Source organism: Corapipo altera, unplaced genomic scaffold (assembly GCF_003945725.1).
Source record: "Corapipo altera isolate COAL_440 unplaced genomic scaffold, ASM394572v1 308, whole genome shotgun sequence".
NCBI classification, from domain to species: Eukaryota; Metazoa; Chordata; class Aves; order Passeriformes; family Pipridae; genus Corapipo; species Corapipo altera.
This window is the reverse complement of record NW_020884925.1, coordinates 2,273,953-2,288,102: the sequence shown is the minus strand read 5'-3', so window position 1 is coordinate 2,288,102 and position 14,150 is coordinate 2,273,953. Positions and strand designations below refer to the sequence as shown.

The 14,150-nt window shown below is 49.2% G+C and overlaps 1 protein-coding gene across 2 annotated transcripts in view; it reads right to left on the bottom strand.

Moving 5' to 3' along the window:
- Positions 1–14,150, bottom strand: part of LINGO1 (leucine rich repeat and Ig domain containing 1) — a 153,352-nt gene that overhangs the window by 92,582 nt on the left and 46,620 nt on the right. For both annotated transcript variants that reach the window (XM_027657737.1, XM_027657738.1), the window contains one exon: positions 10,037–10,079. The gene's annotated coding sequence lies outside the window, so the exon portion shown is untranslated. The remainder of the gene's footprint in view (positions 1–10,036; positions 10,080–14,150) is intronic.

Sequence of the window (14,150 nt, the reverse complement as noted above, 5' to 3'; positions counted from 1 at the left end):
AAAAGGAAAAAGGGGGGAGGGAAGGAAGGACACAAAACCTCCTTGCCACAGTGGGAACATGCATCTCCCTGAGGGACTGGCATTTGGAGATGAGTGTGTGGCAATCCCATTCCCCTTAGGAGCAGCAAGTAATGTACTGGGCTGCCTGTTGACTGTATTTTCAGAGCTACCTGCAGAGATACCAAGCCCTTCCCATTGCTTCACAGGAGGGTGGTAGATGCTCAGCCCCTCTCCAAACCCACATCAGACTGTGCTCAGGGGCTTTGCACCTCCACACACAAGAAGTGAACCCCCACAAGAACCAGCAAACCAGCCAAGAGACAAAACACCAATGGTCATGCTAACCTTTCAAACCTCCGGAAGCACAACCATCTTCTTGGTAAAGGTCTCTGGTGAGGAGTTGGGAAATTACCCTGTCCTCCAGAGTCCTGGAGTCCCTGAAGGGTCCCATCCCACTTGTAGTTCAGCAAGAGGGACCACCACCACTGCCCCTGACCATGCTCTGGCACAAATTCAGCTCTCTTGGCGCCCATACCTGTTTTTCCTCTACACACAATTTTTTTCCTTAATTGGGAGCTTGTTAATTATCCCAATACTTTGCAGAGGAAATAAACAGCAATTAGAGAAATAAGCGGTATTTTTATTCCCTGGCACTCTTCGCAGAGCTCCCTGACGCCTCCCATCCACGGCTCCCACACGGGCACATGCTGCTGCCTGCTCCGGCATCGCTGCCCGACTGCTCTCCTCCGTCTGTTCCCCGCGAGCAGGGCACTGTGGTGGTGGGCTGCCTTGCCCTCCCCCGGGGAGGAAGCGTTACTGTGTGAAAGCAGCAGGCTGTCCCGCTGTAATCTGTTCTAAAAGTCATAAATTGCTGAGAAAAGCCAGTTTTCCTGCACAACAGAAGGTTAGCGTGTTTAAAGAGAGCACTGGAACTGTTTTTATTAATCAGAACCGCTATAAAGAAAGCATTTTAATTAACATAATTATCCTGTTTGAGAGAAGCAGCCCGTACCTCACAGATACTTTTCAAACTAAAGATGGGGGCTGTCACAGTCAGTCATAATTAAGCAAAATGAGCCCGTTTTCCTTGCTCCATATCTGCCTCCTCCCAGCCACACATTTCCCCTTTCTTTCAAGGCGAGCAGAGACAACATCATGCCATGGGGTGGCAGAGCAGGTCCCCATCCCTGCCTCCAGCATGGACCAGTCAGGTTTAAGTTCCATCCTAGCCAGGAGGACTGGACTGTCCAACACTGAGCTGCAAACAGTCAACCTGGAAGATGGAGGTGGCTATAAAAAACCCCACAAGATCTGTATGACTTTGTTTGCAGCACAGTCTCACAGTCAACAGCTAAAAGAGTTATTCTCATTGAAAAAGACAAAAAGAAAAAGCATAAAAAGCCTGGTACTGAGCCACCCCCCAGCACAGAGAGAGGAGCAGGTAAGGGTAATAAAATCTGGCATGGGCAGGCAGCTGTGTAAGGCATCATGTGGGTTTGTCTGAGCATCCCAGACAAATCCTGGAGGGCAGCGAGTTGACCACCAGCTGCAGCCTTCACCGGCAGCCCTCCTCCTCCTGCCTGAGGCACGAGGCTCCACCACATGCCTTAGGCAGCATCTTTCATGCTTTCTCCTGACACAGTAACAGGCTCAGTAGCTACCTTGACACGTCCCTGCCTGCTCTTCGCCCCCGACATCGATGTCCCCCTTCTAAAGGGCAAGATGGGGCACACAAGCCACACAAAGCAACCAGACATCAGCTCCAGCCCCGCCGTTCTCTGCTTCAGCCGAGACCTCCTGTACCACCAAGGTGTCCTGGAGCACGACACACACCTAGGGCTGAAGGCAGCACCTTCAGCAACCAGCCAAAGTCCCTTCATGGCAGCACCACACAATATTTTAACAGGTATTTTAAAAGATGTTCTGCTATTTTGCAGAATGTGCAGTATAATAGACTGTTAACAATCAGTGTTTTTAATTTAGATCTCCTTAATTTACAAGAGATGACTCTGAGTTGATGGGTCTGCCCTGAAATGGCACACCACTGGAGATGCTCATGCCATGTCTTTAATTCACACCCAGTGTTACCTCAAAAAGACCAAAGTCACTGTGCCGAGCTCACAGCCCCACGTCCCCATGGACTGCAGGGCCAAGAGCACCCATCCTGCCCATACAGCACTCAGTGCTGGGTGTCACCACCCAAGGGCAGCCCACGCTCCCTCACGGCCACTCAACTGCCATCTGCAGGTAGAACAAGAGAAAAATTTGAAAAGAGGTACTTTCAGATTTTATTTCTTTTTTTTGCACGGTTTCCTTAAGAAAACAAGTCTTGTGCCATTGCGTGCTCCAAGTGTTGTAAGTCTCCCCTAATTACTCTCCAATTCATCAGTCAAATTCAGCAGCATGTGAGTGACAGCTGGAAATCTCAAAGTTATTAAATTCCTGGAGGTTTCATGGAAATAGGCAGGCAGATAGAGTGGAGAGGCCTTCCTTGGCTCAGCTGAGCCAGGCTGCAGCACAAGCCTGGCTCTTTTGAGGCGCCAGAGGATCCACACTGGAGAAAGGAATAGCACAAAAGCCCTGATGATGCAGGGAAAAGGCTGCACCAGGGGATGTAGCGTGCTAGATATTGAAATCAGTCAATCTTCAGGTATTAGCCCCTGGAAAAGCAGCCTTCAGTGATGCTGAGTGGCACGTTAACAACCTGTTTTCAAACAGGAAACACAATTTTCATGGGAAATTCAGGTTTTCTTGGTGGAAAAATTAAAATATTCAGAAAAGAAAACATCAAAGACACTTTTCTTCTTTGGTTCAACACAAACTGACACACTTCAGGTGACTAAAAAGACATCTGGGACCCACCACGGAAAGTCTTAGAAGCATCTTCAGCAACCAACCTCTGCTGGGCAGGGGTCAGAACTCATGACAGCCTGCTCCAGATGTCCCAGGAGAGCTGGACAGGGACATGGACAAAAGGAGAGCACAGGGTGGAGGCAGCAGGCAAAGCCTTGGGCTTGCTGCTGTGAAAGGCTTTGTGTGGCACACAGGAAGGTTTTATTGCAGGCTATGAAGCACCTGCTTAGAGATAATCTCAAGACCTACTTGTAAGACCAAGCAAAAATACCTCTCCTGGTTCTGGATTGTGAGAGCTGGGAAGGAGGGTTCCAAAACTGGGTTCTCTCCCCGCCCACATGGGGGTTGTGACACCACAGAGAAGCTGTTTGTAGGTCTCCATTCACAGGCTACCAGGCAGGCAGCCTCACCCTCCCTCAGACAGGGCATCTGCCTTTCCCAGCTCCCAATCCCTGGTATAAATAGGACTCCTTGATGGAAGTGTTGGGGTTGGTGGAATTGCATGGTGCTGCACGGCATTGCATGGCATGGCACAGCAGCTCTTCCAGCCACATCCCCTCCCTCTGTGGCCCCATTGCTGGCCAGGCAGCACTCACAGCCCTAGGGGAGCCTTCCTCCCTGAGCCCGCTCACACGCTCCTCTCATCACAAGCCCAAGCTGCAGCAAGATGAAGCAACACTCATAAACTCCTTAGAAGGGAGATGGTAATGAGCACTGAGTGGAGGGTGAGAAAAGCCCTTAGCTCTGTTGCCAGAGCTGATGAACGTCCCCCAGCCACAGAGCCCCGCTCAGGCACATGGCACATGGGGAGAGCAGGACCCTGAACTGTCACCCCACAGCTCGGGGCAGGAAGGGACAATGTCCATCAAAGCCTCACTGATTCCTTGCTTAACCTCAAAAAAACACCTCCCGCAAGCTGATGGGGCCATGGAGTTCTGGAATCGCAGGTCCTGCCGGGATGGGACACTCCACACCTGAGGAGGAGCAGGAGGCCACGCCACGCCTGCCCGCATCGGCGAGCAGTTTATGCTTGGGTTGCATAAATAAGTCACACGCCAGGTTTTATATTGGGAACTCAGTTCTGAGCTTGTGTAACTCTGATTTATTTATTTAATTTTTTTTTTATGCAGCCAGGAAATTGCCATATAAAGTGTATGTACAAAAATAACGATTTTCCTCAGCTAACCGGCCACGTGAGCGGTGCCGTTCGCGTGGCCCTGCCCCTCGGTCCCCCCGTACACTGCCTGACACATTTTTTTACGGTGACAGACTGCCCTTTGGGGAAAATGTGATTTAATTTTTAGTATAACCTTAAAAAAGGAGACCAGCAAAGCAGCTCTCCCATAAATTTTGTAAGTGACATTTATTTCTCTGCGCATTATCACCAGTGATGGACAAATGTGGAATATAGGGGTTTGGTTCAGAGGAGCGGCCATCTTCTCACTGCCAGCTCCAGTGGGATGAGGCAGCTGTACTTGGGCTCGCCTCAGGCACTGCCTGGAAAATCTCCAGATGCTGAGCCCTCTTCTCCCTTCAAGACCTCAACACAAAATGTAGCGCCTATGTGCCTTAGGGGGCTCTGGGTACTCCTTTTGGAGATCCCATCTCTAAGGAAGCTCCCACTTCCTTGCCCATGGGCCAGGTATGAGCAGTAACACAGCAAAGTTTCCCACTGGCTCAGCCCATAAAAGCATCTCTGGCACGCTCAGATCCCTGCCAAGGTAAGATGGAGTTTGCTTTAAGAACACAACAGATCTTCCTGGTCACCGAGGCAAGCTCCCTGCTACCCAAGCCTGCCAAGTCTCAATTTCAATCCATACAAAAGATCTCAGCAGCTGGGTTTTTAATTACAGGGACTAGAAATCAGGCTCTGTGGAGTCACACCAGGTTTTCATGGTGGCTCAAGCAAACATAAACCATGCTGAAACACCACACAAACCATGCTGAACCCCCTTCAAACCATGCCATATCCCCAAAGGCTGAGCTTGGAGGAGAAGAGGTGGGTGCTTCACAGCACAGCCCTCTCCAAAACATGGGTGCAGGGGTTTTGCACTGCTGGGTGCCAGGATCAAATACTGTTATATGTGCCTGGCCAGAAGAAAATGCAAGATGCCACTAAATCCATTATATCCATATGGATTCTGGCAGAGACAGAGGGACAGGAGATGTCCGATTTACCACCCTGGGGCCGGACTAGACCAAAAGAAACACAATTCCTGATAAAAGATCGGAGAAGCAGAGAACAGAGGATTGTTAATGGATAGGGAAGTCTGGTGTGATTTGTGGCACAGTTATTTGCACCTAGGAAAAAGCAGGCAGCAAATTTGCCAGTGTCATGCCCTGCCACGTCAAGTCCTTAAGTGTTGCCCTGGCTTCTGGTACACAGGGATCTACAGAGACAGTTCGTTTGAATTTCTAGGGAGCAGGTTGTATCAGAAACTGAACTCTGAGTCTCAGAAGACTTGGGCACCTCCACTGCAAAGTGTTTCAAAGTAGCCACAACTGGCTTTCCCCAGTCTCTGACAGAGGCTGGAGACCGTAAAAAAGCCTTTTCATTGGGCAGACAAGCGTTTCCCTCTGCTGAGGTGGCTCAGCATCCCTGGAGCATCCCATGTGCTCCTGAGGATACTTCTTTCTGCCTTTCCTGGAGCGGTGCTTGGGCTCCCTTCTGGCCAAGTGGAAGTAAATGCTGAGCAGAGGCAGCAACAGCTGCCCAGGCCTGACTCTGGCAGCAGGTGCTGCCCTGTCCCAGCACCAGCAGCAGCCCAGCCACCTCTGTGAGACCAATGACTGACCCTCACTCCTCCTCCTCACACAACCCAAGCCAAAGACATCTTTTGGAGTTGCCCAACATTGCTGTCCTCTGCTGCCAGACTCCCAAGGAGTGCTGCCTGCTGCCTACCACTCTCTCTCAACAGGCACTTTGGCAACCCAAGCTATTATTTCCCAGGCTGTTGAATTAGTTCTTGCACTGGCATCCCCAGGCACCTCCGAATTCCCACATCACGTCTCAGTTGTTCCTCAGCTCTTTCCTGGCATCTCCACTCAACAGCGGCATAAGCCAGTCATGTTTTGGCAAAGGGGTGCCTACAAAGCCCCAGCTGTAGCCCCGACTTAAAAAAATACAAGCACATGAAAAGAATAAGGCAGCCTGGTGAAGTAGGCAGCCTCAACAAGGCTGAGCAATGCTGACCACTGGGACCCATCCCCAGGGTTGGGGGTGGCACCCATGGAAGCCCTTTCCTCCTCCGCAGCAGCAGTGGCTTGCCGTGAACATGCAACCGAGCCAAGAGAACAGTAATTCTTTCTCTGCATCATACCCCATAGGCCCAGGAGGACTAGAAATGAGGATAAACATCAGGGCAGACATGTCTCCCGCTCACAGCCATGCACACATCTGCCTCTCCCAAGAGCTTGGAGTCACAAGCACAGCCCAAAAATCTGCTCCAACACATGTGCATAAGGAGGGAACAAAACCCCCTGGTTGGCCCAGAAGGCTGAAGGGTCTGAGGAGGAGGCTCAGAGATGCTCAGACTGAGCTTTCCATCCTCTCTTGCTCAGCTGACCACAACTGCTGGTGCCTGACAGCCAGAGACCCCATGGGGTCCTCACAGGCACATGTTGAAGGAGACCAAAACACCCTTTCTCCCTCCCCAAAATGCCATGTTTATCTGAACACCAGCTTGTGGCAGATCTAAGGGAGTCCATTGCCTTTTGAGTTAAGATTTAAAGTTTTAACAAAAGCAACTCAGTGTTTTTGTCTAGGAAAGCTGTTGGGAGCACCAGCAACTCAATTTCTACTGATAAAAACCTCTTTTCTCTAAAAACATGAGACCATAAAACATGGGCAACACAGAGCCTCAGATTGCAAACGACAACAGCTTTCTTGCGTTTCTGCTGGGCCACGAGGAAAAAAAACCCATGTCTGACAACATCTGCAAAGAGTTGTGAAACCCTCAGAGACCAGCAGGCAGAGCAGGTTCCCAGCCTCTTCCACCAGCTGGGAGCACAGTGAAAGATGCCATCAGTCACTGTATGGGGCATTTACCTTGTGCTTTGCTTTGCTGTCCGTTATTTTGCATGCTCAGGAAGTACCTGCCACGTTGTCAGCAGCCCCCTGTGAGTTCCAGGAGAGCAGCCCCAGCAGATCTCTTCCAAGGTGCTCCCATCGACTACAGGGGGACAAAGCAATCAGGGAGCAGACAAGGAACACACGGCTTTCCCATTGTGGAGAGACTGCTGGGATTTGTTGGAAGGCATCCAATTAGTTAACAAGCACTCCAGAGCTGAGTCTGGTCTGGAATCAGCAATTAATTACCACAAGGCAAGTGAGAGGGAATATATTGGAGGAACCTGCATCTGTCCTAGGGATGGACCTGGGAGAAGAGGGTGTGCCCAGCAAACCCACACTGAAATGGAGAGGAGCAGCTGGCAATGATCAAGCAGGATGATGTGGCTCCCAAAAAGATGCACAACACTAGGAGTGAACATCACAACTGGCCCCTGTCCCAGATGTCCACTACCAGGAACTGGCACTGCTTAGAGCCCCCAGCTCTGGAGCTGGTCTTCCACATCAATCCCAGCCTGTCACAGGCAGCACATGTGCTGTGGGCACACAGAGGGTGAACACTTTGTTTCTGATGAGCAGTGATGGAGTAATTAAGTGAACAAGACACATCAGCTTGGCTGGGCACCTCGTGCTTCCACCCTCCGCAAACACTACGGTTTTGGAAATCCTGGAATAATTCCCTCATATTCATTTTCCTCATTAGTCTTCTGCTCTGGGTTCCTGAGCATGCTCCAGTGCAGGAGGGCACATCAGCTTCCAGGTCCACGGTGGCTCAGAGGAGCTGGGCTGTCACCAGCAGCATCAGCCCTCCTGGATGCAAGAAGTCTCCCACCAGGGTTCTTCTCATTGAAAATCAATGTCTGGGCTCTGGGAAGAAGGAGAATACCTCCTTCCAAGACATTCACAGCCAAGCCTCGCAGCTCCTCATTACCATCCGCCTCTCCGGAGCGTGTCCCCGTGCAGCAGGAGCTGCGGAGCAGCTCTGCATCCAGCCCCTGTAATAAATTAGCCAGGGATTCGGGCATTTCGGCACAGCTGCCTCATCCTCTGCCAGCATGACAATGTGATTAATTTTGGGTGCGGATGAAGCTCATTTATCAGAGGCACGTGATGGCCACGCAGGCTGCAGGGCCGTGCGGGGAGCCCCAGGGTGCGGGGCAGAGCGGGAGCAAAAGGCAGGAGGCAGGAGGCAGCGAGGGAGAGTGAGGGGCCAAGCCTGGGGCATCTCTCAGGAAGGCTGTTTGCCACGTTGGCTCATGATTAAGCATGCTGGGGAAGAAGAGCCCGTGCAGGAAGAGAGCTTTTATCTCTGCTAACACACATGGCCGCATCTGGGGAGAGGTGTGCAACGGGAGGGGTGTAAGAGGATGGGGGAGAAGAAGCCATGAGCCGATTACCATGCTTCAGGAGAGGCAATTCTACCCCCACAGCCACTTCTCCCCTCACTGCCCCCTCGTCCAGGCCATTTTCCACTTTCCCCTCTTTTCTGAGGACTGAAGGGTCCTGTTCTCCCTGTCCCCACTCTGCAGCCACAGACACTTGCTCTTTGCTGCTGGCAGGAGCGTGGCCAGAGCTGCTCCTGCAGGAATTGTCTGTGAAGACAGAGCTGTTATGTTCACTTCCCAGTGTAACACAGCCCTGACAGAGAAAAATCACTTGGTCAGTTCATCCACCCATTGGCTGGATTTTTGCCATGTGCTGGAGTAGCACCCAGCACAGCAATGCTGCTGGCTCAACATGGCACAGCTCTCCTGAGGGCCTGAGCTGCTTCCAGCTGAGGCTGCCAAGGTCACAAGCAAAGCATCACAGATCAGGAGTCTCTCCACAGTTTTGGAGTGAGGAATAACTTTTGTGGTGAGCTCATGCCACGCCAGATGCCCTCCAGTGAGATGGATGCACAGGGAGAGGACATCAGGGCAGTCCCCCAGGCACCAGGATTCACAACCTGCACTTGCCCCTTGCCATGGTTGGATACACTCCAGACAGTGGTGTTCCCACCCCAGAACAGGTCTGTCTCGGAGCAAGGCCACGCCAGCAGCACCCAAAACCCTGAGATCGCCATAACAATCCTCCCTTTGAGAATTTTAGGCCCCAGCTAGCAAACCATTTGCTGCTGAAGAAAAGAAAAACCCTCAAGTTCAACGGGGCCATGAAACCTGGGACAGTGGTGGCCAATCCTTGAGTGCACGACTGGTGTTGATGCCTTCCATGGGGCTGAATTATCAACCCAACAGGTGGTATCAAACAGAGAAGCTGCTTTTTTGATAAATACGTATTTTTTAAAGAGAACATGTGAAGAGGACAGAGGTGAAGATGACACAATACATGGCAGCTGTGCTGATTGCAAGACAGTCCTGCTAATTTATCCCAGCAGAGAAGCAGGACCCTTTCTGCTGGGTTAAAGGTAAGGATAGAAAACCCATGAGGATTTTAGAAGTGTGAAAACATCAAACACCAAGACCAGAAAGCCCAGAAAGCCCAAGAAAGACCAGAAATTTTATCTTTTTACCCACTGAGTCCCCCAGGAGAAAGTCAGCCAGGTGGCAGAGAGAGTGGCCTGAGAGGAGCCCATTCCTGGAAAGGTTACAGGTAACGACACTAGCTTGCAACCAGGACTGCAACCTCTGACTTTTACATTTCTTCCAGGTCCTAAATGCTCCTCTAAGCCTGGCTCCTCTGCAAAGGTCCCCAGGCAGGCTGTGCTCTCCTTCCACCCATCACTTCACCTTTTTGTTGTTCCAAAGGACCCCGAATCCCACCCAGTGGCAGAGCCCTCCCGGCTTTTATTGCAATCATTGTGCCAATCACTCAGTTGAAGTTTTCAATTCCCATCTGACAAAGTTTACCCAGGAAGGATTAAAGATGCCCACACAGTTTCCCTTTGTGGATCACGGAAAGGCAGTGATAAATGTATTTCAGCCTATTTTTACACAGTGGGGAAATAATCCGTGCTGGGGTAAAGCGTGCCGGGAGCTGGCTCCTTGAGAGAGGCTCACTCAGGCTCTTACACCTGCCTGGGGAGCAGTGATGGTGCCTGGCCTCACTGCTCCACCAGCACCACACAATGCTTTCACACTGGCACGCACTCAGCAAGGAGAAAGTGACTGCACTTACCAGAGCCGAAATCCTACAAGGACCTGCTGGCAAGGCAAGGAACCTGGAAAGGAAGAGAAAGAGGAATGTGGTTCAATGGGTTGGCTCTGGACAGGAGCAGGTGGTTTAGGAGGGTGACTGGGGAGTGTTGGTGGGGCCCAGGCCCGCATGGGTGGGATGGGGCAGCTCGTCCCACGGCAGCACCCTCAGACAGGGCTGTGCCACTGTGAGCAGGAAGGAAGTGACCTGCCCTCGCATTGCACCAGGACCATCTAAATTAGTCAGGGCCACCTAAATTCACCCAGCCCTGCTCCCCAGGCTCTCCAGGTGCTCAGCTGGCACTGGGGGTGCCACAAACCTGCCACACACAGTGGGAACTCACCAGGGGATTAAGGAGCCATTCGCTGCTCCCGTCCTGGTATGAACACAGGGCTGCCCCATCAATGTTCTCCTCTCATCAGCTCCTGGAGCACACCGTGCAAATCTGTGCTAAGGAGTCACAACAATGCACCTGGGAAACCATAAATATCTGTGAAAAATCTCTCCATAAATCCACATGAAGGGGAATTTACTGCGCTTTCTTTAGAGATTTCTCCGGGTGTTCCCCATTAAACCACTGTGCTTGTTTGCATAAGTATTCCTCAGACAGTAAAGTCTTCCCTGCCATCAGTTATCAGCTCTGCAAACAGGAGCAGCACCAGGCATGGGACATACAAACACCCAGTTGTAAAGACGAGGGACTGGCTCCTCACCTTGAAAAGAAATAAAGGATATTAATTGCTTAGCGTAACCACAGCACGCTTCCAGCAAAGACAGGGTGAACTGGTAGCCCTGAGACGTACAGAACATCTGGGAAAAGGGAAACAAGCCAAAAACCTCTTGGTGTGCTCTCAGGGTGTGCCATACTATGGCAATGCTATGGCAGGAACGAGGATTTTTCACATCATTGGGGAAAAAAGTATCAAAAGGAGAAGAAATTCACAACTGCTGGAATCAGCCCAGCCACCCAAAGAAATAGCTGTAATACATTGTCCAGCCCATACCAAGGCCACTATAGAAATTAGAGAAGGAAATACTTTAGCTGACATAGCAGCAATGAGTACACTTCTAGTGATAATACATAGTTACCAGGCCTCCCCAACACGAAATGATGACCCAGGGCCTTATTAAAGGAGGTAATAATACCCAGACCAGATACCTGCTGGTCTCATCTGATGGATGGTTGACCCAACACAACATATATATGCAGAAGGGTGTTGAAAATAAGAGAAATATGCTTAATGGTATCAGCCTACACCTCTGGAAATACAGGTACCTGATATGCAACCTGGAGATGTAATTTTAATTAATGTGTTCTCATGGAAATTCAAATTGGAACCCAAGTGCTAAGGGCCAAATACCATCTTACTGTGTCCCTATTTTGCTGTTAAAATTTTAGGAAAAGAAAGTTGGATACACCATTCTGACATCAAGCAGGTGGTAACTGGCCAGCCAGCTGACAAATGACTGACTCCTGGAAAAACTCTCACATCAACCAAGAATGGAGTGGGACATCTCACTACTGTTGGTATTAATGACTCTGTTACTGCTACAGCATGGCTAAGGATAAAAATGATGGATGATCTGGATTAGTGGAAAGTTAAAAAAATCCAGAAGGAAGACAGTTTTCCTAGATTACATAGGAACAAGGTTCCCAATTCCTGAAACATCCAATGGGAAGGCTCTCACTTTCAGTTCTCAGTCAGATAAGGTTTATAATTTAGCCTTGACAGAGGGAAGCAGTAGGGACAGGTCTCATTGCCTCAGTAATATCACTTGCTGCTCAACACTTAATACCAGTTGTTACAAGATGACAGATAATAGTTTAAAAAGTAATAGTAAAGGTTAATGTCACTTGTGGAAGTGTTGACCCAGGACTCACTACCCTTTCTCTGCTCAGCCCCCTTCAAAGCAAACAAAAAGGGATGCAACTGGTACTACAGGGACAGGATTTGGAGTCCTAAATGGTATAGATGTTGAAGTACTCCTAAATAAACTAAGTGCAACAACAAGTGATTTAAGCAAATTAGAACACCCATTGTGATCCTCTCTATTAGTACTGGGGACTAATCAATGGCTCTTATCTAATAGATTGCCTCAGTGGGAGAAAATCAATAAGAGAGACCACCAACTGATTGTAGAGACACTTGGATTGGTCCAGGGCAATCTTTCACCAACTCTTAGCTGTATCCACACTCAACTGTGGATGCACTCTACAGTGGCACAGGAGGGTGCCTACATGAGGGTAGGCAAAGAAGGCACCTTACCCACAAAGATCTAAAAAGCAATTTGGACAACACAACTCAGTTTGAAAGAGAATTTCAATCCTCGTGGTATTTGGACAGTTATGACCCCATAAAAATAAGGTCACAGTTTCTGCCTCAGTAATATAATGCTTCAGTATACACCATATACCCAATTGTTGTTTCAAATCACAATGGGATCATACTCCTTCCAACAGAACATAAACTATGGATAACACAAAGCAGACACATATGGCTAATAGTTGGTGTTGATGGGAACAACAAGGATTCATTTGTAAAAGTAACACCATTAAAGCCCAAGACATGTCTTGCCACTGAGCAAAATATTTGTCATTTTTGAAACAAATGTCAATGAAACCCCTAAAACTACACTTATATATATTGGAAAAGGATGTGTTTTCTTAAGGACCCTTTGTGGTTTTATTTTTGTAGGTGATATTACTGTACATACAAGTAATCATTCAAATATTTGAATTTGTAACTTTACTAGAATTATAGGGTATGGTTTTAATTATACAGCTCCTGTTACATCCCACCAGTTGTTACAGTCTAATTATACACTAGTTAAAGACTTGTTACCTGTTTTGACTGGAATTAATCTTAATGCTGGTAAGGAAATTATCACAACGTGGTGACTTACATGAACTATTAAAACATATATGAATTGATGGAAAAAAAATTCTAACCACTGCACACCATAATGTGGACAAAATATGGTGCGTGTTTGAAAGAGGAAAAAGAGATGGAGAATAGTGGTGGGAAACTCTCCTAGGGTGGTCATCTGCAGCCAGAGGAATTTATAACCTCCTGCTCCACCCAGTGGTAATCGTACTACCTTTAAGTCTATTAGGTTTGGTGCTTGTAATCATTTTGTAGATACGATTATGCAAACTGATCATGCTTTTTGAAAGGCTTTGCAAGCCTTGCTAAATGTATTAGCAGGAATGCTTAAGAAAAACAAAGGGAGGACTGTAAAGAAATAAAGGATACTAATTGCTTAGCATAACTTCCTTAGTGTTAGTAGCTAGATGTGCTGAAGCTTTAGGCCCCATTTTCATCAGATGTCACCCCGTGCAGCTCCTGCAAGGCTGCCTGGAGAGCATGTTGTGTTTCAGCTGTGACATTTCTCTGCATGTTGAACATATCCCTATCATGGCTTCCATGTACTTGTGCAGAGATGGGTGGGAGACAGGAGAAAATGAATAACACATTTCCTTCCAGCATGAAATTTGTGAGCATCTCCTCCTCTGAGTGCAATTCGTGTGTATGTGACTCCTGTAGTCTGGCTAATACTGCTATGGATACTGGAGATTAAGGGATTTGGGGCTGTAAAGTCTATTTCACTCATCCAGGCCTGAGAAAGGGAATGTGAGCAGGGAAAAAAGGTCTTGCAGAAACCGCTGGATGAAGCAGGGTCTGGCCTGCAGGTGACCATCCCACCATGTCCCTTTGCTCCTGGGGACCTCTCCCAGGCAGGTCTCAGCTTTGAGCAGCAGGGACATGGAGGAGGGTGGACGCAGATGTCAGACCCAAAGCCCCTGCAGCCACACCCCCAGGGCTGATCCCTCACCAGTGGCTCCCAAACCCAGCATGCCACCATCAGGATGCTCCTGACCCTATGCCAAGCACTGCTGTCACATTCCCAGAGCACAGAGCCCTCCCTGGTGTGGCATGGTGAGGGTGCAGTGGACAAAGTGAAAGCCTTAAATGGTCACAGTGCTGCTGCTGAGAGTGCTCTCCAGGTCTGGGAGAAGAGCTGTTGTCTCTGAGTCAGAGAGCTAATAACAACACCAGAAAATTCAGAAAATTTCTGCTTCGGCTGAGGCAATGGT